We start from the raw sequence: 24,155 nt of genomic DNA on the forward strand, positions 1-24,155 counted from the left end.
CCCAGAGTGCTAGGATTACAGGCATGAGCCACCGTGCCTGGCCTAAAGTGTGGTTTTAATAGAAAAATATAATTACATCGATCTTATGCTGTTACTGGTCTCTGTACATTATTCATTTCTAATTATATACCATCTTCCCCTGAGAAGAAACAATTGAACTCTAATAATGGGGTTTGGGACAGGGCTGTCAAAAATGCAGAATTCCTGCTGCAATTTCCATGTCATGTGTCCATAGTGGACAATGGCACTGTCCATTGTTGATTTTGGCACTGTCTGCCAGCATTGCTTCTGGGCAGCTACTGGCTGTCAATCAGTCAGATTGGCCCCCAGTATAAAACCACTGCCCTCGCTGGTTTAAGAGGAAGTAGTAAACTTTGAAAGGGCTGGCCCTACAAATGTACACTTGTAAAGTGGGGGATTGCCAGTGCCTTGCAAAAATTTTGTGAACTTTAATCTTTTCCTTCAATAGCCTTTGTTCTTCTGCCCATTCCTTTTTACCCTACTCTAGTGTGTTTTTCTTAGGAGGAAGTCACTAGAAGTAAACAAATAGGGGTTTGAATATTGCTATACCAGAATTATTGGGAATAAGGCAAGATACCTTATTCTGCCCTCTGTGCTGCTAGTATTCTTCTGAATGTCATTGTTAATGTCTGCAAAGATTCTTGCCTTCTTTTACCCAGTCTTGATTGAAAGTTTAGAGCCACAGCCTTTTAAGTATAATTTGGGTAACTTTGTCCACAGATGCTTTACTGTGCATGGTATGCTTATGCATAGTTAACTTGCTTACTCATATAGTCCCAAAAAGAACTTCTTGCATTGTATCTTCACAGCATGTGTCCACTGCAAAATCAAGCCTGCAGCTTTTACCATGCATTCCTTGTGCTAGATCTCATATGAGGAAAGTCACCAGGGTGCTCTCAGAGGCTTTAGCAGTTACCTGTTCTAAGAGTCTTTCCAGACCTGTTTTTGTTTCTTATCAAGCCACTCACTAACCAGACACTTCTTCCATCTCCCACAGGGCTCAATATCCTTTACTCAGGCCAACATCAAAAGCAATTTGGAACTGGAAAACAGTGAAAGGATAATGAAATGATTTGGTATAGAAAAGCAGATTTGGATATGTTCATCATTAAGCCAGAACTGTTATGTTCAACATGATACACTAAAGGTGTTCCTCTGATTAAGTTGGGGATTCTAAGACTTTTACCTGCCCCCCAACGCACATATACTGGGTTATTGCAGGATTCAGTGTAAAGGTATTTCATGATGTCTGACAATCATATTATTGTTACTGAGGAATGATTTTGTATTGACCAGTGAGGATACAGGAAGACCTTTTAGGCTACACATCTTTGGTACATCACCTATTGTCTTAAAAAGTAGATATTTTATTTCTTCTCTCTCAAGTGGCAGAATGGAAAGTTCCCTTTTTTAACTGTGTTCCCATTTTGGCCCATGCTTTTTGAAAGTATGTATAGAAATTAAATATTTGTGCAGGTGTGGCATGTCATTTGGAGGTGGCACTATCACAGCTTCCTCAATATTTCTATGGTGGTAATTTGCCTTTCTGCATCTGTGACCGTCCCTAAGGGACAGAGATTTCTCCCATTTCAGTGGGAAAGTATACAGTGCAAAAAAACCAGTTAACATGTCAGAAAATTACACCTTGTGAAGTGTAAGGATTTCTTTTGAAACTTCTCCTTTGAGGCACAGAATGATAAGTGGGCCTACTTTACCAGTGACAAAGCTATTCAACCTTCTGGTAATTCAGAAGACTTTGTGGGTCCTGAATAACTCGATTCTTTTCCTTTAAATGATTTACAGGCAAGGACAATACAGCATATTCTGTATCTAGTTACATGGCTTCGTGTCTGTGAACGTCTCTCTTTTTGTTGATGGCATCTTGAGCCCTGCACACAAGCTGAAAAGAGGAATAGCTTTGCTTTACCTACTAAGTGTACTTTAGACACCTTACTGCTGACTTGAGACTCAGTATTGTTATCTGTCGACTTGAGGATAGCAAAACCAACTTCAAAGGAGTTGGAAGATCAAGTGAGATGATGCATTAGTAACTTAGTCTAGCTTCCAGCACATACCAACTTGGTCATTATTTTTATTTTATAGATGTCTTTATACCTGTAGAAAGGAGGCCAGCCTCTCTTCCCCCTTCCACTGCCCCTCTTCCTCTCCCTCTGCTCCTGCTCCTCCTCCCATCTTACTTTCAGCAATATATTCATCTAGACAATAGGAAGGCACTTTCCCTTCTATTTCTATCATTAAACAGCTTCTCTGTCCTATAGTCTCTGGAGAACTTGAAGGTTGACCTCAACTAACCAACCAACCAACCAACCAACCAAACCCCCTTCCTTAGACACGTTAATATCTTCCTGAAATAATACCACCTTGCACTCAGCCACTACTTGCTCCTCTCTCCTTAAAGCATTTTATTTTGATCCAGATACAGGGATTCTTAGCCTCCCAGACAGATGCCTGAATAATAACACCTTGCCCAACAGGCAAAACTAAGTGTGCTATTTGAAGTCAGAGCAATGGTGACCTTTTGGGAGAGTGTTGTTCACTTTAGGAAAATATATCAAGCTGCTAAGGATTTCTGAGCTTATTAATTTTTTTAAAAGGTACCTTTTCCCTTTTTTGTGGGTACCCTAGTTTCACATGTATATTTTACTTAGGGTAATATTTCATTTTTAGTTGAGAAAGTCTTTCATGAAATGAAATGGGGAAGCATTTTAAAGCCTTTAGGGCGATGTGGGTTAAAGTCTATTTATAAACTGTTTGATCATACACTTATATATGTGGTCTGCGGTTGTTCTGCCTAGCTTGCTATTGATTGCATTTTCATTGAACATTTAAACATGTTGCTACCCCTTTTTACCCCCCGGGGTAGTAATTCTCACGGTTTGAAAAATGTGCTTTCTTGCTTCTTTATCTTTTTCTATATAGCCAATTAGCAGTTACTTACCTGAATGGAGAGGAGATAATTTATAAAAGTACATCATTTTGAAACTCATACCATTAGATGTACTTGGTGTGCAGTTTTTTTATTGGCATTAGATTTACATGCTTGCTTTTGCTTGGCTTTGCCTAATATAAACTTACTCTGAATACCATGATAGCCAGAAATTAGCTGGGAATTGGGAAAAGAACACTTTCTTTTTCCCTGTGGATAGATAAGTACTGAATAATAGTTTCCTTGGATTTTAGTTTTTTCTTGTAAAGAGTTCATTATATGAAGACTGTGCTTTAATTTACTTATTATTTTCTCCTAGATTGGAAGGAAGACTGATGAAGAAAAGTAACAGCATGATTCAGGTAAGTGGATTTTTAATTTCTTTATGTACCTTTTATGCTGAGTTTCTATTTTCTGTGTTTTCCCAGTGAGAAGATCTAAACAAATAATTTTTTTGTGGCCAATTTGAATATATAAGGAATACTTTGAGAATATAGATGAAATAGTCAAATACATATTTATACCATTTAATTAATTTAGTTACATAGTATATTGAATAATTATGTATTTATACAAAACAATATTATGACTAATGCTTTTTTCCTACTCCAGAATAATTTTCTTCCAACTCTTTACATACATGTTTGACATCAGTGTCTTCATTATTTGAGTCACATTTTTGAATCATTCAATACTATTTTCCACAGCATGTTATCATTTTAGTTATTTGCAGTACAGCACTTTTGGAATTCATGTATGGTGCCGTAATTGAAAATTTTATTCCAAGCTTACAAGTAACCATTTGCATAATGTTAGGACAGTTGCTATTTTCGTTCTTTCTGTGTGGATGAACATTGAAGATCTTCATTGTATAACAGTTTGTAGAATTGCTTTGTTAAATCAGGCAACTTAACTACCTGCCTGCCTTCCTCCCTCTCTTGTCTCTTTCTCTCTCTTTCATCCGTTTGTTTATTTTTGAGGTAATTACATTTACATTGTTTAATAATTCCAGTAGTACTACAATAGCCATTTTTTGTTCTTGTTATATTCTTACTGCCACTTTGCCTAAAGATAGTCCTTTTCAGCTCTTTTAGTTGTATTTTCTGGTATTCACCTGCCTATTTCTAAACACCACACTGTATGCTTTAAGTGCCATTTATTGATTACTTCTAAAATTTTAGACTTACATTGATTTCCGTATTGATTTCCTGCTGAGGATTTATTTCTCATAGACTACCTTTTACTCTTAGTACACACCTACTTTTCCTGTGTCTCCATTTTCTTGATGCAGTCATGTTACAGGCTGTGTTTAAATAAATATGAATGTTTCCTTTATTATGACTATATTTTATTTGTGGCTGAGCTCTGTGAAATAAGTTGAGACATCTCAGGCCATTCTGTTTCCCAGTTCGTTGTGAACTGTTTCATGTCTCTGGAAAATGTCTGATGCTTTTCTTTAACCCCAGAATTCTGAAATTTCATATTGGCCCATTTTTCCTATGGTTTTTTGATGTTCATGGTACTCTCAGCTTGGAAACTCATGTCTTTCAATATGGAAATTTTCTCATACTATTTTTTTGGTAATTTTCTTTTCCCCCTTTTCTCTGTTTTCTACTAATCTCTTAGTTGGGTATTTGGACCTGCTGGTTTGATCCTCTAAATTTCTTATGTTTTTTTCTTAGCTATTTTCTGTCTCTGTGGTTTTGCTTTATGTTCTAAGAGGTTTTCTTAGTATCTATTGAATTTTTAATTTCTGCTAGCATGTTTGTAATTTTGAATTTAATCTTTTGTGGTCTTTGAATATTTCCTTTTTAAAAATAGGATCCTGTTTTTGTTTCACAGATGCAATATTTTCTTATTTCCTTTGACAATGTGAATTGAATTATTTTGCTGTTTTCTTCTGCTCTTTGCACATTTTCCTGTGTGTTGCCCCTTTTTATCTGCTTGTTTTGATTCTTGATTTTAATATTAGAAGCTTTTCTCAAATGAATGACGAGGATTTATTTGTTTGTTCATGTTTAAGAGTGAGACAATAAAAAGTAGACTGGAAATTTGTTTCCCTGAGAGCTTCACTCTAGGGTTTTTGAACAGGGACCTGGACGCTTCAGTGGGTGACTCTTAGGCATCAGAATCTGCAGATCTTCCTTCTTGGCCCTTTCAGTTTCTCCAAAAAGGAATGCTCTGTTTACTTTTTTGTGGGGAGCAAGTCTGCCTATGAGGATTTGGGGGAGCCACACAGGGGAAGGGAGCCAGAGGTCTTAGCATCAAAGCCTGTGACTGCTTAAATCCTAATGCCTCTTTTCAGCTTTATCTGGTGTTTGAGTCTGAAGTATTGTTTTATCATTTTCTCCAGAGAGTAACCTCAGTAGGGGTGATTTGTTTGGCTTTACCAGGTTGGGGTTCTAATTGCCTTTTCTTTCTTCCTTTCCCTACAATAGCACAAATTTATTATCTTACAGTTCTGTAGGTCAGAAGTCTGATGCAGGTTTCACTGGGCTAAAAATCAAGGCATCCACAGGCTGTGCTCCTTTCTGGAGGCTCTAGGGGAGTATCCATTTCCCTGCTTTCCCTCACTTCTAGAGGCTGGCTGCATTCCTTGGCTCCCAGCCTTCTTCCATCTTTAAAGTCAGCAATGGAGGGTCAGATATTTCTCACGTTGCGTCACTCTGACCTCCCCCTCCGTCTGCCTCTTCCACTTTTAAGGACCCTTGTGATTACATTGGGCCCACCCAGATAATCCAGGATAAGCTCCCTGTTTTTTTTATTGTGGTAAAAAGCACACAAAATGTACCATCTTAACCAATTTTTAAGTGTACAGAATAGTAGTGTTAACTATATGCATATGGTTCTGCAAAAGATCTCTAGAACTTTTTCATCTTGCGGAACTGAAACTCCATACCCACTGAAAACAACTACCCTTTTCTTCCTCTCCCCAGCCCCTAGCAACCACCTAGAAACCACTCTGTTTCTGTTAGTTTGACTACGTTAGATACTTCCTATACATAGAACTATGTAGTATTTGTCTTTTTGTAATTGGCTTGTTTCATGTAGCCTAATGTCCTCAAAGTTCATCTATTCATGTAGCATATGATAGGATTTCCTTATTTTTTAAGGCTGAACACTATTCCGTTTTATGTACATACCACATTTTCTTTATCTGTTCATCTGTTGATGGGTACTTAGGTGGCTTCCACCTCTTGGTATTGTGAATAATGCTGCAATGAACAGTGTTGTGTAAATATCTCTTCAAGACCCTGCTTTCACTTCTTTTGGATGTATCCCAGAAATGAGATTGCTGGATCATATATGGTAGTTCTATTTTTAATTTTTTTGAGGAATTGCCAGACTATTCCCATAGTGGCTGTACCGTTTTACATTCCCATTAACAGTGTACAAGGGTTCCGATCAATTTCTTCACATCTTTGCCAACACTTGCTATTTTCTGGGGGTTTTTTTGTTTGTTTTTATTTATTTACTTTTTGATAGTGGCCATTCTAACAGGTGTGAGGTGATATTTCATTGTGGTTTTGATTGTCATTTTCCTGATGAATAATCAGTGATGTTGAATATCTTTTCATGTGCTTCTCGACCACTTGTATATCTTGTTTGGAGAAATGTCTATTCAAATCCTTTGCCCATTTTTAAATTGCGTTAATTTGGCTTTTTGTTGTTGAGTTGTAAGTTTGTTGTATATTCTAGATATTAACACCTCAGTGAATATATGGTTTGTAAATATTCTCTCCCATTCTGTAGGTTGCCCTTTCACTCTTGGTTTATTCCTTTACTTTTTAGGTTTGATGTAGTTCCATTTGCCTATTTGCATGTGTTATCTGTGCTTTTAATGTTATAGCCAAAAAAATATTGTCAGCTCCAATGTCATGAAGCTTTTCCTCTATGTTTTCTTTTAGGAATTTTATAGTTTGAGATCAGACTTTTAGGTCTTTAATCCATTTTGAGTTAACTTTTGTGTATGGCATAAGGTAAAGGTCTAACTGTTTTATACAGACTGTCAGCCAGCCACCTCCTTTTCAGTCTTATCGCCCGTGTCCCCAACCTTTCTTTTGGAGGAACTGGAAGCTCCATTTCCTGAGCCTTTTCTGCAGCAGTCAGCTGACTCTGCTTCTCAGGCAGTGAGGTTCTTCCCGCCTGCTCTGCTCAGCTTCTGCAGTCACCTCTGTTTTCTAGACACATTGAAGTCTATTGTCTGCTCTAATATAGTTTTCTATTCCTTTTGTCTTTATGGATTTATATCTTTTTCTCGCTTTACTATCATCTTAGTGGGGCCTTAGAGGAAAGCAGAGATAGACAGGCCTATTCCATTGGCCATCTATAGCTCCCAAATCTGTATAGCTTTTAAAAATGGTATTTAAAAGGCTTTTAAAAAATGGTATCTCATATTTCCTATTGTTGGGTCCAGCCTCCAAAAATAACTGTTAAATCTATTCCTTTGCTTCCTTTTTGTTATCCAGCTTCTGTCAAGTGACCCATAAGCATCCCCAGCTAGCATGGATCAAGTTTACTTTCCCAAACATTATTTTATTATTCAAAATAGATTGAGATTATTGTCTACTATATGAGACTTTGTGAGATTTTGAATTTACAGAGACACCCAATTTCCAGAGGTATAATTTTTGTTTTTTTAAAAGCACTCTTGGCTTTATAAACTGTATGATGTTGTCATCAGGAGACGATGTTCTTTTATGGAAATATATTTTACTTTAAAGCTTTAACTGAACACTTTTAAGCTAATGTAATGGCAAGAGTCCTAGTTTTGTTTTTTATTTTGTTTTAGTTTGTAACAACTGTTTTCTTTGTGATTGTGTTTGGTTATTTACAGGTGTAGTACTTTTATCTACAAATAGGATAAAGAATAATTAAATGGGGAGATTGCCTGATATACCTAGGTCCCTAGGACTATAAAGAGTGTGGTTTCTTTTGTTCCCTAAGAATTGTTTCTTTATAGAATTAAGTGTGTCAGTTAGCTCAAGATGTCAGCTGTCCAGTTCGGTACCTGGCAGCCCCTATGATTTTTATCTTGGGGTCCAGGATGGCTTCAAGGAGTTCATGATTCTCCTGAAATTTAAGTGTGTGCGTGTGTGTGTGTGTGTGTGTGTGTGTGTGTGTGTGTATAGGATAGCCATAGTTTTCATCACATACTCAATGCTGTAGAGCTTATATGATCTTGGAAAGGGCTGAGAGCCCACTTGCAGATTATTATAGGAAAAAAAAAGATAATGTCACTGATTAAATTAAATATCAAAATAAAAGATGCTGCCTCTCTAGCTATCATCAGATTCCACAGTCTTTTCACATGTAAGTACAAATTACTATGAATGAGGCACTAAGTGAATAACCTTCTTTATTCTTTATCAGGCATAAAACATTAGCTCTCTAGTTCAGCTACCAGAAAATGTATACCATTTACACACATATAAAAGATATCATCTATGAGGCCAGTATTTTGGCCCAGAGAGATGACTACCTTTTTATCAGTCAGCTTATAAAGAGGGTAATTCAGTAGTTACCTTTGTTTTTAGTTTTAAGCTGAAACTTTAAACTTATATTAATTTTTGATAATCAGTTATTTATCGACAATTAAAGATAGATAAATTTACAAAAGAAACACCTTAAAGACTTAGTTTTTAATATGAAAAGACGGAATAAGTTTTATGTTGTTTATATTTTACTATAATAAAAAAATACAAAAATTATAAAGCTAAAGAAAAAGAAAAGATGGGGGAAGGTAGGGATGCTCTGTTGTGAGTTTTTTTGTTTCCAAGTTGATAAATACTTAAATGTGTTTATTTATAGTGAGCTGTACTGGATTTATAAGGTCTCTTTTAGCTTTAGAGTTTTTTGCTTACATTTTGAAGTGGTGAAGCTAAATTGCTCCTCTGTTCTAGGCACACCATTGAGTTCTTTGGGATGCACAAAAGCATCTGGTTGGCAAACTTATGAACTAGAAGACAAGACCCCGCCTCAGCAAGCGTACATGAGAATAATTTTAAAGGAACCTATCAATAAACGCAAAACAGTAGCTGTTGGAGGTATGTAATAATGGAGAGCTTGTATTGAACCTGATGTAGCCCACCCTGCTCTACTGAGTCAAGTTGAGCCATTCTCTGGGACGAGAGACTGTTCTTAGGGCAGAACCCTCTGGCCTCCACTACACGAGTGTCTGTTGTTCTCTAAATTTGACTATGTGGTGGGATGGTCGCTCTTCACTCTGAGAAGCTCTGATTCAGCCCGTTGAGAGTCCTTCCTAGTGCCTCAAGGACTGTAAAGAAGCCAGAGGTAACCTTAGGCTCTGGTCAGATGAAAGTGATAGGAAATTTCTAGCTAAAGACCTCCTTTCCTGCCAGTAGAGCAGTCGGTATCCAAGCTCAGCAAATGTGTGTCCTTTGAACTGTTATTTATTGTCTTTACTCTTACCCTGAACGTCATCAGGGCCATTTCTGATTGGCTGGTGGTTGTGACGATTGACCAGTTCCCTGTTAGTCATTTACTTTGACCTGCTTGTCTCCTTGACCCCTGTGAAATGCTCACTTCATTTTCTTGCTTTTAGCTTTAATTTTTATCTCTTCAACAATGTTTACCATCAAGGTCAGGGTCACCCAGTATTGCATGTTCTGTGACCTTCAGTGGATGTCTGGCTTTTGAGGCACTGGCTCTTTTCCTAAGGCATAGCCTATGTCATGTTATATGTCACCTGATCCTTTAGGGTTTTTGGTTTTTTCCTTCTACCAATACAGAACACTACAGATATACCCTACACTAGGTATTTTACATGTCTTTGATTGTCACACCATCATGAAAGCAGTAAATAAGTCCTGTTTTGTAGATGAGGAAACTGAAGTTCCAAGTGGTTAAATGACTGATCTACTCTTTTTTCCAGAGAGTAAGTGGCGGTAATGGGATTCAGCATTGGGCCTGCTTGTCTCAAACTGTGCACTGCGGAAATAGTATGCCATGCTATTTCCCTTTCTGAAGCAGGGTTTTAAAAACATCCTAATTCTTCTGGAATTTTAATATTCTTCTCTACTTTTTTCACCATTATTTTCTACCTTTTCCCTATTTCATGGCATCTTATTGAATTTATATTTATCACACTTAACACATTAACTGCCATGCGAGTTGTATTTAACTCACGCTGTTTTGAGCCCAGGGCCTTCTGAAACATATGTAACTGCAGTTGGTTCGTGAAAATCTTACTTGTTGATGTTCTTATTGTTACAATTAATATTAGCAATTTAATTGCATATAACTCACAGAAAACAATAAAAAATAACAAATTTTTCATTAAGTTAGAAAGGATTATTTTGTTTTTGAAATTGTTTTTCTATTTTCATAATAAAACACCGTGGCCCCAAGGAAAAAAAATTTTTTTTTAGCGTGGCAGTCAGTGCGTTAATTTGCATCATATTAAAATTAAATATTTTCAACATTTACTGTTTTCATAATTTCACTGAGAATGTATTATTGGTATGAGACATTAAAATATGCCCTCTTTCTAACATAGGCTCTGATATCTTTGCCAATCCTGTGTTTACTGAGTTGATTATGGGGCAGTGCATTCATTGAATAACTGAATATGTATTCATGGTGAGGTCTTTATATATTGATACCCCTACCTCAACTGTCTTATAAATAAACGGTTAGGAGTTTTAACTGTTGATCAAAGATTCTGAGTGCCAACAGTAAGTTATTGTATTCATTGCAAATCCTTTAGTTAGCTCCTCAGTCTTTGTTGGTTAAAAATATTGTTAGAGAAATTCTTTACCAGTCAACTGAGCTGTGGAACAAACACTGCTGTCATCCCTTTATCTCTTCTAACCCTAACATTTCTGAGTTGCCTCTGAAAACCACTGCCCTAAAAGCAGGTCAGTCTATGAGAATTCCAACCGGAGGGTCTACAGTAAGTACCAACCCAAGAAGGACTGTGATACTATAAGAGAATTACAAGCATGATGGAAACTTGGACGTTAATACCTTGTGAAAATCTATTATCTATCTCTTTTTCATCCTCCCATAGGACCTGCGTATCACTGTTCCCCCTTCTTTTGTGCCTTTGCTCAAGCTACTGCTGGAAAACTCATTTCTTACCTTTTTTGCCTGTGTAAATCCTGTTTGATGCTCAAAGTCCAGTTTAAATAGATCATTTCTTTTTTCTTTCTGGCTGCTTTAAAGATTTTGCTGTCTTGAGTAGTCTGTGGTTTTCTTCTATCCAAGTGGGGGAGTTCCCTCCCCCCCTCTTTCCTTCCTGCTGCCTTCCTTGCTTCCCTCCTTCGCTGCTTGTGATTCTCTGGGTTTCCTGGGTTTGAAGATCGCTATTAGGAACATTCTATCATTATTTCTTAGAATAATACCCCTTCCCCATTCTCTTTATTATTTCCTTCTGGTATATTGATAATAATTGAATAAGACATGTTAGACTCTCTCACTTTATCTTCCATATTTTTGGTGTCTTTAGGTGCACAGTTCTGGACAGTTTCTTTGGATTTGTCTTTTGATTCACCAATTCTTTTTTTAGCTATTTCTAATCTGCTGTTTAAACTATCCTTGATGAAGGGGATTTTGATATTTTTAAATTTTATTTTAATTAATTTTTTTATCCTACTGCTTTATCCCTAGAACCTAGACCAAGGTCTAACACTTAGTATATAGGTGCTCAATAAATATATTAATACGTTGAATGAATTAATATGAGTTTTTTATTTTTTAACCACTATTTTTGGTCCCTGTTCAAGTGAGCATGGTAAGTTTTTTAGATAAAATTTTACTTCTTTTCAAACTTCTCTTACTTATTGAGATATATTAAATATTCTTATTTTATGCTGATAATTCAAGTATTTGGAGTCCTTTCAGATCTGATTCATTTTTCGTGTTTCTGTTGGCTGTCTCATGGTAACTTAGTTCCTTGTGTCTTTATGATTTATTGACTGGGAGCTTATATTCTTTGGAAGTTTTATCTGTGCGAGTTTTCTGAGGCCTAGGTGTAAGGCAGATTTTTCCAGGTGGTATTTGTTTATGGCAGGTGCTTGCAGACACTATCAGTCTGGGCAGTCTTTAAATTAAATTCTCTGCTTTAGGTTTTTTGAAACACACAGCATGAATTTGGACCACAAAACCACATGAGTGGTAGTTGTTGGTTATGAATTCTAAAGGGAGATTTTCAACCCCCCCACCCCGACCCCCGACCTTACTTCATTGTCTCCTCAAGGGTGCATTTACAAAGACATTATACTTCATTCTTCCCCTTCAGTTATTTTCATTAGGAGAGTAGTTTAAGGTATGTAGTGTATCATTCTGCAAAAGTGGGAAACCTATTTTTGTTGTTTTGGTTTTAGTAGGGGCTTCTAATAGCTGAGGTGGGAAGACAGGGCGGAGCTCAGATTAAAGACTTAGGTGCAGCCCAGCCTCTTCTTTTAATTTGAATATCTGCTGTACGTAGTCACATTAGAACAGGAGTGACGTGGAAAATAATCCCTTGTATTATAATGTGCTTTCTGAGTTAGCTGAGATATCTTGGAGATATTATTCAGTGAAATGAGATTTACTTCAGTTGATTGATTTATTAATTATCTAATATTTTACTGTATCATATAATTTTCCCTTCTAATTAGGATTTGATCCCTAAGTAGCACCCAATTATAAGGAAATATTATTTGTTACATGATGTCTGCCATGGGTCCATATAATGATGTTCTGAGAGAGGCTCTGATGTACCTTGGTCCTTTCATTCAGCATTAGTATTTCATTTGATTTTAAATTAGTGGAATATTATTTGTAAGTGAAAATAGTTGTAATCCGTAGAATACGCCAATGATTAAAGAAAAAATACTACTCTCGGCCAGGCTCAGTGGCTCACTTCTGTAATCCCAGCTACTCTGGAGGGAGAGGCAGGAGGATCACTTGAGGCCTGAAGTTCAAGACCAGCCTAGACAACGTAGCAAGACCTTATCTCTAAAACAAAACAAAACAAAACAAAAATTCCCAGTCTCAAGATGATATTTTTAATGTTATGGTTTAAATGTGCCGAATCAGTTTTACAATGTAAAAATTCAGCTGACTCTGTACTCTTGGAGCACTAAATACGGGTACACACAGTGAGAAGCGTTGCCATCTGTTAGGAATGTGTAACACGTACATGTGCCACTCACCCAAATGAGTCACACGCTGTTGCAAACTTTAATTTTCTTTTTTTCCCGGAATCCCATGTTATATTAATCTTGCAGAGGGGGCCTGCTACTCATGTTACTGCTCTAATGCAAGTAGCCCCTCCCTGGCCACCCCTCAGTCTGCATTCCTACATTAGAACATAATTTCTTAGAAACAGCAATATATTTTGGGTGACTTAAGCTAATGAATAATTTTGTGAAATGTACTATGGTATTAAGCAAATATTAAATGGAATAAACATTGATTTAAATTGGTAAAATGTTCAAATTTTGGTCAGAGTAGGGATGATGATTGGCTTTTATAGTTAATGTATTTTGAGATTTTGAAAGTTAGTAGTATATTTTAAATATCTCCCATGAAAGGTACCAGAGATATAACATGGTAAGCACGCTGGCTGGATTAATAGCATGATTTGTCAGCCGTATGCTTACATAAGACCAAATTATTACTTGAAATTTTAAAAGTAATATTTGGAGGGCTTAGAAATGTTTATTATGATTGCATTTTGAGTCGCTGTGTTTGAAAGTTTTAGTTTTGTAAAATGTGTTGGTATGACAGGTCTCTACATTTAGTCATGAAAAAATTGTTGTTTTAAAAAATATATTGTAACAGTTACTTTAAATTGGAAGTAGTTTCTAAGGAAGAAAATTGTATCCATGTTATGAATATTTTCAGGCTTTAAAATTATTTACTCTGAAGCATCCTCTATTTTGCTCAAATTTGAGAACATAAACTTCACTCAGTTTTATTTTTCTTATCACAGGTGTTTGTATTTTTAATGGAATGAGTTCATTCTGAAAATTCTATCAATGATATTTTTAATATGTTGAATAAATTTAAGTTGACAAGGAAAGTTCACTGATTTTAAAGGTCTTCTTAGGAAATCCTTCAGGAAAGTGAAGAAAGCTTTCTTGGTGTGGATAAGCCCTTTTCTCTTTTTATGCAGGAGTTTTTAATATTGGTGATTTTGATAAATTTTTTATATCACCTTCAAAAATGTGTTGAGTATTTCTATAATGATTTATATAGTTATTTCTTCCTGTATTAATTTGCGAAAGAAACCATAGTAGAAACAAAGATTTGATAAGTAATAGCTCATTCATGGAATCTTTTTCTTCCAAAATGTTTGCTGGAAAAATATTAATTATTAATGCATTCACTTACAAACTCCCACACAGTCAGAAAAGCAGTTGTTAAAGAAAAATATTTGACGGCATGATTATTGTCCTGACATTCTTATATTCTATTGCTTTTTCCTCTGTCAAAGTGAATGAATCAAAGTAAAGTGAAACTGACTTAGTAATCTTTTTCAGTTATCGGGCCCAGTTTGGGGCGTGGGTAGCCAGGGGGTGAAGAACACATAAATAACATCCACTTGAAATTTATAATCTACTTTCATGCTCACTTTTCTCTTAAACTTTGTTTTCTGTAAAGTATAAATTTCTTAGTCTCATCATGTAGAATAACCCAGAATGAAATGATCTCACACCCATGGATTTATAGCAGTTATTTCTCTTTCACTTGCTGCTTAATCAGCTGTCTTGTGTCATCTTTGACGTTGTTATTCTCATCGCTTTTTAAGAAATACTCTACTAATGATTTCATATAGTCTCTTCTCTAAAGATAACATCAACTGTTAACTAAGTGCCTTTTATATCCTCAGGTCTTTATTTACATGATCTCTGTTGAAAACCCTGGAACCTTGTCGGGACCTTCATTACCTTCCCTCATGCAATAAATTTTTGGTGACACTTTCATGTTCTAGGCCCTTCTTTTGACACTTTAGGCAGTGAACAAAATTCACAAGAACCAAAAAAAAAAAAAAAAAAAAAAAAGGACAACCAAAACCTATACTGTGGAGCTCACAGTCTAGTGGGAAAAAGATGATAAACTAGATGAATAAGTAAACTACATGTATGCTAAGTGATGGTCAGGGTGCTAACAAAAAATAAAGCAGAGGAGTAGATGGAGAGTGTGAGTATGAGTGGGATATGTGTGTGTGTGCATGTACCTACACTGTAATCTGAAGTAGGGAGGCCCGGGAAGGCCTCCCTGAGCATCCAGGCAAGGACATGAAGGAGGGGAAGCTGTGAGCCTGCTACATCTAGGGCAAGAGCATCCTAGGCAAGGCTAGGCCAGGGTAAGTACAGAGGTCCTGATACTTTCCTTATTTTGCAGGAAACCTGCGCTTAGCCTTGTCTAAGAATACACAGATCATAAGCACTGGATCGCTTGTACAAACCCAGATTTGTTATAGTCAAAGCCCGCGCTCTCTCCACTATCCTAGGTTACTCTAAAAGGGAATTTTTGTTCATCTTAGGAAGTTTTCCAGCTTCTAGCAAAATGTGTTCTAATTGCGAGCACTGAAGATTTAAATATGTCTGCTGTCAAGCAAAAGTAACAGATAGGTAGGTAGGTAGGTAAATAGTTTTCTGTGCTCAACTAGTGAACCTCAAAATTATAACCTCTTCCCAGGACTCTTAAGGTTAAGAAATAATTTTTAGGAACTACTCTTTCTGTTTTTTTTCTCTCTTTAAAAAAAATATTACTTTGCTTTAAAATTTCTCTGTTCTTGTTTTATATGTGAGATTTTAAAAGACTAAACTTCTAATTTTGTAGAAACAGATACAAGCAGTAGCTTAGAAGGGAGAGTATACGACAGCAAAAGAGATGGGGCATATTCTTCTCCATTCTCTTAAGAGGAGTTGCCTCTTTTGTTACAGTGTTAAGCAGAGCCTATGAAAAGATAATTCATCAGGATGGTGGTGTGCAGGCCATTTCTAAGTCTGAATAATGAAACATTAAATTAGTAGTGGGTTAAGTGAAGGTACCACGTGGGCTACCTTCATGGGATTTTGTATTGAGACCTCACTCCTCTCACATTTCCTGCAGGTGGGATGGCAAGTAGCTGTAGCTGTAGCTACTGACTGCTGTAGTTCTGCACCACCTGGCTGGATTTGGGAGTATTCGCAGTGATTTGAGTCCATTTGTGCTACTCTTTTTTCTTGGCCAGAATGAAGAAAAACTTTTCAAAATTCTTGGGTAAAATAATTGTCAATGAATGTGTTGTTTTGCTATTGTGACTCTGGTATTAAACATTAACCCTCATAGTCATCCTTAGAATCCTGGCCAAAGTGCTTTGCTTTAGGATTTTCTAGCCAAATTCACTGAATTTCAGTGGCAGTAAGAACCTACTATAATACAAATATTACAGTGTAGTTTCTCTTTTGGAACCAGTTTATGAGGATGACTGAAACATTAATGTGAAGGTTGAAGTTTGGAGAGTAGACAAAGTAAAATTATCGTCCTTTGCGTGGGCCATTTATTTTTTTCATATAAGAAAAGATTTAAGTATAGAAAGAGTGTTAGATTGTCCTGAATCAATTCAGGTGACATTCAAGGGAAACACTCTTGTGCCAAAGATGTTTGTGTATTTTGAGTGAATTTTAAATGCTAATATCAAAATACATAAGCATTTGGTAATTGGTTCTCTGGCCTTTGTAGTAGTAGTGTTTAACAACAGTTCTGGTCTCCTTTTATTCATAGCCTTTATTTTGATGGTGTTACCTTTTTTTAATAGACTTTATTTTTTAGAACAGTTTTAGGTTCATAAAAAAATTGAACAGAAAGTACAGACATTTCCCATATACTCCCTTTCTCAAGCATATGGGGTCTCTCCCCCGTATCAGTGTTCCTCACCATAGTGGTACATTTGTTACGGTTGATGAATCTACATTCACACATCATTCTCACTCCAACTTAGTAGGGATCACTGTTGATATACATTCTATGGGTTTATAATGACGTGTCTCTGTTATAGTCTGATGCAGAGTGATTTCACTGCTCTAATCTGTGCTCTACCTGTTCACCCCTGCCTCCCCCTAACTCCTGACAACCACTTATCATTTTACTTTCCCCATAGATTTGCCTTTTCCAGAATGTCATATGGTTGGAATCATACAAAATGTAGACTTTCAGCTTGGCTTCTTTCACTTATTAATATGCATTTAAATTTCTTCTGTGTCTTTTCATGGTTTGATATTGATAGCTTATTTCTTTTTAGCACTGAATAATATCCCATTGTCTGGTTGTACTACAGTTTATCCATTCACCTACTGAAGGACAGCTTGGTTGCTTCCATGTTTTTTCTGTTATGAATAAAACTGCTATAAACATCTGTGTACAGGTTTTTGTGCAGACATATGTTTTCAGTTCAGTTGGGATAAAAATAGCCTGATTGTTGGGTCATATAGTAAGAATATGTTTAGTTTTGTAAGAAGCTCCCAAACTCTCTTCCAAATTGGCTGTATCATTTTTCATCCCTACCAGCACTGAATGAGAGTTCCTGTTCCTTCACATCCTCACCAGCACTTGGTGGTATCAGAGTTCCAGATTTTGGCCATTCTTATAGGTGTACAGCAGTATAACAGGTTTTTTTGAGATGGGGTCTCACTGTGTTGCTCAGGCTGGAGTACAATGGCTATTCACAGGCCCGATCATAGTGCACTGCAGCCTTGAACTGCTGGCCTCAAGTGATCCTCCCACCTCAGCCTCCCAAGTAGCTGAGACTACATGCACTTGCCATGGAGCCTAGATATATCATTGTTGTTTTAATTTGCTTTTGCCTGATAACATATAATGTGATGTGCATGTATATCTTTTCCACCAGACTGAGAAATCCTCAACATCAGTTTTTTATTTTTCTAGACACTAGAACATTTGGATTTATGTTTTATATTTATTTTCTTTTTGAGTCTCTTTTCCTTTGCATTGTTACAAGTAACCTTTAAATTTTAATGGGATAAATAAAATTAAACAAAACCGAATGGACACATTGCTTTTAATTCCTTTGAGTTGGAACAAAGGTTCAAAGAGTATTTTGATGAGAAGCAGACAATAGTTCTTTTTCCTTTGTTTTGATTGGGTGAACATTTAAAAAATGGCCTGAGAAAATACACACACTTGTTATTGAAGCTTTAGAAGTTGTCCCCAAGATAAGCAGAAGAGAAACATTTTTGACCTGTGAGAGACCGTATCTCCTCCAGAAGTCATTCAAAGAAAATGTTTTTGGTTAACTATTTTAAAATTTGTATAATTTATACAGTGTACAATGCACAAATTTGATCAGTGAAAGAGCAACTCTCTCAAGATGGAGAACATTTCTATCATCCTAGAAAGTTCTCTTGTGCCCATTTTCAGTCAGTTGTCCCATCCCAGAGGCAAACACTAATGTGGATCTCTATCAACAGATTTTGCCTCTTAAAGAACTTTTTAAATACATGGAATTATACCAGATGTACTCGTATGTCTGGAGTCTTTTGCTCTACTTAAAAGATATTTTTGAGGTTCGTACTTGTTGTTGCATGTATCAATAGATTGCTCCCTAGTATTGTTGAGTAGTATTCCACTGTATCAATGTATTATTCATCTACTGGTGGACATGTGGGTGGGCTACAGTTTTGGGCTATTATGAGTGTAAGTACTGTGAAAATTATTGTACAAGTCTCTTTGTGGACCTAAGTTTTCATTTGTTTTAGATATGTACTTAAAAGTGTATCATTGAGTAAGTGTGTACTTAATTTTATTAAGAAACTGTCAAACATTTTCCCAAAAGGGTTATATAATTTAACATGCCCATCAGCAATGTATGAGACGCTCTGATATATTTCAAGTCTTTGCCAACTCTTGCTTTTTATCAGTCTTTCTAATATTAGCATTCTAGTGGGTATGATGTGGTCTTCCATGGTTTCCTGTGATTCATTGATGACTAATGATGCTGAATTTTTTTTTCATGTACTTATTGACCATCCATGTGTTTTTTTTTTTTTTACGAAGTATCTAGTCAAACCTTTTGCTATTTTCAAAAGTAGGTTGTATGACTTTTTATAATTGAATTGTAGTAGTTGTTTGTGTATTCTGGATACAGGTCTTCTGCCAGATATATGTATGGTGAATTTTTCCCAGTTGGTGGTTGCCTTTTCATTTTCTTAATTGTGTATTTCAAAAAACAGAAGTTTTAATTTTGATTAAGTCCAATTTATCAGTTTTTTCTTTTATCTGTAGAGCTTTGCCTACTTCATGGTCACAGAGACATTTTCTTATGTTTTCCTGTAAATGCTTTATAGTTTTAGCATTTATGATTTGTTCTATGACCTCTCTCAAAGTAATTTTTTTCATATGAATATTTACTTGTTGCTGCCCAGTTTGTTGAAAAGATTTTCTGCATACTCATTGAATTGCTTTGACATCTTTGTCAAAAAATCAGTTGGGGGCAGCATTGGTGGTTCAGTGGTAGAATTCTCGCCTGCCACGCGGGAGGTCCGGGTTCTTTTCCCAGGCAATGCAGAGTGCTTTCTTTTTTTTTTTTTTAAAAAAAAAAAAAAAAGAAAAGAAAAAAAAATTAAAAAAAAAAATCAGTTTGCCATATATGTATATGTCTATTTCTGGCCTCTGTTCTGAGCCATTGTTCTAGTCATATGTCCTGAGGCCAATACTATATTTTGTTGAGGATTTTTGCACATATATGTTTTATGGTTTTTGTATTGAGGTCACACTGCTATATCTTTTTCTGTTTGTCTATCTGTGTCTTTGTATTTAAGATGCATCTGTTACAGGTAGTGTATAGTTGGATATTGCTTTTTTATGTATTCTGACCATCTCTGCTTTTTAATTAGAATGGTTAGTCTATTTACATTTATTGTAATTATTGATATGGTTAGTTTTAGATCTGTTTTCAAATGTGTTTCTTATTTGTTGGATCCTTTAGATTTTTTAAATCTGTATCTCCCTTCCTCCCTTCTTTTTGTTTAATTGAATATTTTTTAGTATTACATTTTAATTTCTCTCAGGTTTTCAACTATACCTCTTTGCACTGTTGTTTTTGTAGTGTTTCTGCAGATTACAGTATTCATTCTTAATTTAAAAATCTTCTTTTATATTACTTCATGTAAAATGTAAGAAACCTACAATAATATGGTTTCATTTTCCCCTCCCTATCTATTGTGCTGTTGTCTTCATATATTTTATATCCATACATGTTACATACTATACAATATAGTATTATACTTTTAATATAGTGATTAAGCAGTCATATATGTTTTAAATTAAGAGAAAAATAATCTTTCATGTTTATGTATGCATTTATTATTTCCAGGGTTCCTCATTCCTTTCTGTAGATTCAAATTTATATCTGGCATCATTTCTCTTCAGCTTGAAGAGCCTCCTTCAGCATGTTGTACAGTGTGGGTCTACTGGCAACAGATTCTGTCAATTTTCATTTAATGAAAATGTCTTTATTTTTGAAAGATACTTTTGTTTTATGTACCATTCTAGGTGGCTAGTCTTTTTGTCTTTCTTCTCTTTAAAGATGCTGTTTATTGTTTTCTGGCCTCCTGTTTCTGATGAGATGTCTTCTGTGATTCTTATTATCATGTATAATATGTCTTTTCTTCTCTGGCTACTTTTAAGATTTTTTTTTTTTTTTTGTCTTTGGTTTTCATGGTTAGGTGAGGTTTTCTTGTAGGTGAGTTTCCTTCTTAGGGATGTTGCTGTTTTTGCTCAAATTTTGAAAATTTCTGGCTCAAATTTTGAAAATTTCTGGCCAGTTTTTCTTCACTTATTTTGCCCCAGTTTTTCTACTCTCCTTTAATATGTAAGTCAGGCCACCTGATACTGCCCCATAGGTCATTTAGGCTCTTTTAAAAACATCGTTCTTCTCTCTGCATTTCAGCCTGGATTCCTTATATTGACATATTTTGAAGTTCACCAGTCCTTTTTCGCTACTGTGTCCAAATAGTATTAATCTAATCCAATGTGTTATTTATTTCAGGTGTTGCATTAATAGTTTTCAGTTCTAGAATTTCCATTTGGTTCTCGTTTTGCAGTTTCCTTATTTTTACTGGAATCTCCTATTTCTTTATTCATATATCTATTTTTCTCTGTAGATTCTTGAATATATTTAGCATTGTTATTTTAAAGTCATTGTCTTCTTAATACCATTTTTTGGGTTATTTTTAGGTTTGTTTCTGTGGACTGATTTATCTTTGTGGAGTTACAGTTTCCATTTTCTTCATATGCCTATTGATTTTTAATTGTATGCTGGACATTGTGGATATTACATTGTAAAAATGTGAGATCTGTTGGGTTCCTCTGAACTTTGAATATTATGCTTTGCTATTTCCATTTTGCCCATATTTTCCAGAAGGTATCATCTAGTCTGGGTAAGTGGTCTTTATTCCTTAAGCTATGGTGCTTCTGTGATTTTAAGGGAAAGTCTGAGGACTTTACGGGACACCTGTAACTTGCTTTAAACTCTGAGCTTTAAACTCTGGCTTCTTTGAGATGGGTGGCTGTTGGAGTCTGTCAGCTTTTTAAAACTTTTCAACTATTATTTTCTCCCTGGGATCCTTGGAGTATTGCCCAGCATATGTGGAGTTATAGGGTTAGTCAAAGAGTATAGCGAGTTTATTTGCAAATTTGGGGTTTCACCCTCTATGACTTCTTCCTTTTTGGAATTTTCTTCCTTAATTTTTAGATCCCTTGGCAGGCCCATATTCTGACTCCTTAGACCAAAAAGACTGTGGTTTGTTGCTTGAGTTCCATCTGCTGTGGCACAGACTTGATTGTGCCTTCACGGGATAAACTGTATAAATGTAAATTATCATCCAGTGTAGTTCCTTTCTTTGAAAGGCTATAGACTATCCATTTTCTGCTTGCTTTTGGTTGTTCTCTAGTGCCTTCAAAAAGTTGATTTTTATATTTGTCCATGGTTTATAATTGTTATTGGATAGAGGGGAAACGCTGCCATTACAAAGCCTTTTTAACCTCTTTGGGGTTTCAAAATGTCTTCAAGTCTTTATAACAGGTGAAACTGTTGTTGCTGCCCAATAGAGCATTATTTAAACACAGAACAGTATTTATGAAAAGAATGTAAGATTAAAGCACAGGCTAAGATGGGAAATTTGGTACTTTCTCTGATTTAGGCATAGGCTGATGTTAGATAACCAAATGAATTGAAAGTAAAAATACTTAGTATATGTATTTAAAGACTCCAGTGTAAGCATTGGAAATAAATATCAAGTAACTACTTCATTTGGTTTTCAATTTCTTACCTGTGTAAATAATCTTTAAGAGAGAGGAGATCTCACTTTTGAGGTTTCTTACCAGTACGCAAAGCATTTTGGTCACTAAAATCAGCCAGGTATGTTAGTGCAGGTCACAGAGACCAGGAGCAGAGAGAAATTAGGCCAACTTAAAATACATCATGCTCCAGGAAAGGTAAGAGTGCAGTTAGAAACTGAAATTCACACCCTCAGCATTGGTACTATTTTGCTTTTGTCTGCTGATGCTCACCGTGGTAGGATGTGTCATCATTATGATATTGGTTGCCATGGACCAACGTTTAAGGAGGTCAGAAACACTTTATTTCTACTCTGTCAGCAAAGCTATGTTAAATAATAACATTTCCCTGTTTCATATTTTCCTTATATAAAATGTATCTTTGAAACAGCTTTGAGGTATTGTCTAATCAGCAGATTTTTTTATTTGAAATAACTTAAAAAAAACCTCTTTACGAAAATGTGTTTACGATATAAAATGAAGAAAATATTGATAAGTAAAAATGAAGAAAATAAAATTAACCCTAATTCTTCTACTAGGTATAACCACTTTGGAGAACATATATCCTTTTAGTCAGTTTTCTGTTTTAATTTAGAAAAGTAGGTCATAGTATTTGTATTTTATAAACTACTTTTTTCCCCCATTAGTTCAAACAGTTCTATATGTGTGTGTGTGTGTGCATTTATATATGCTGTGCATATTTATTTAAACATTGTATTATTTTGTAATGTACTTTGATTAAAGTTAGAAAAAATATATCTCACACAAAAAGAAATTGTGTGGAAAGAAATTGTGCAGATACTTGTTTTAAATCTATCCAGCCAAATACTTTTGAATATGCTAGGGCCTACAATAATGAATATTTGATCACTAATTAAAACCACATTTGCTTTTCTCAAGTGACAGAGCATTGGAGAAACGCCTTTGTGGCTTCTACTTTAACACACCTAAGAATGGGTATCCTGCTTTTATTCTGTTTAAATCTAAAGGCAGTTTGCTTACCAGCAACTGAACAGAGCCTCTTTCATTGCCTTTATCATCTTGTCCATGGTGTAGGCTGGAAAAGCTCCAAAACTGCTCTGCAGGGTCATACTTTGCTGACCTCCACCACCTGTATATTTAGTCACTGAGCACAGCGTGTCATTTGGAAATGCCAAAGCCTTCTATTCAATCAGTCTCTCCTTGCCAGCCTTGTACCTGGGAGTTGAACAGGGTAGTGTTACGGAAGTTTATCACCTAGCAGGGAAGCAGACGGTGAACAAGGAATCATACGGATACTGAGAGTAATGAAGAACTTTGGTGTCACAGAAATGTATGCAGGTGTCTTGACCTTACTTGGGATGTTTAAGTGTTTGGGAGGAAAAGGTGACTAAATTGGCACCTCAATGTGGAATAAGAGTTAGTTAGGTGGAAAAATGGGATGGGAAAGGTGAAGGTGAGTCTTCCAGGCAGAACTGTCAGGGACAGAAACCGGGATTCATTTAGTTGTCATTTGTTTTTGACAGTTTTCTTTTGTCAGTTACTTTTGGAACATTGGGGTGATTTTTCTTATAATTGTCCACGTAAAATATGTGATAACAGAGTTTAACAGTTCGGTGAGTCAGTTGTCAAAATATTTTGTAGAATGGGTCTTTGAATGTTGCTAATTGCTTTGTATAAACGAATACTGAACAAATACATCATTTCCCTCTCCTAATCACAAGACTGTGCTGAGCCCCCCCACAGACTAGGCACTTGTGGGAATAGCATCCCTCAGGGTACTTGTTGCCAGCTGAATGGCTGCATGTCCCCAGATTTTTTACGTAGGCTGTAGCATCTTCCTCTGTGCCTCTTCAGTATATCACAGGCTTCCTGTGGAGGCCAAGTAGCTGTCTAGGCCTGGGGTTAGCAA

At 35.9% G+C, this 24,155-nt stretch overlaps 1 protein-coding gene across 5 annotated transcripts in view; it reads left to right on the plus strand.

The window, feature by feature from the left end:
* SGMS1 (sphingomyelin synthase 1) overlaps window positions 1–24,155 on the plus strand; it is a 280,335-nt gene that overhangs the window by 135,133 nt on the left and 121,047 nt on the right. For all 5 annotated transcript variants that reach the window (XM_045569229.1, XM_045569232.1, XM_045569231.1 and 2 more), the window contains 2 exons: window positions 3,288–3,330; window positions 8,872–9,015. The gene's annotated coding sequence lies outside the window, so the exon portion shown is untranslated. The remainder of the gene's footprint in view (window positions 1–3,287; window positions 3,331–8,871; window positions 9,016–24,155) is intronic.

The sequence above is a fragment of the Lemur catta genome, chromosome 14, assembly GCF_020740605.2.
Source record: "Lemur catta isolate mLemCat1 chromosome 14, mLemCat1.pri, whole genome shotgun sequence".
Classification (NCBI taxonomy): Eukaryota; Metazoa; Chordata; class Mammalia; order Primates; family Lemuridae; genus Lemur; species Lemur catta.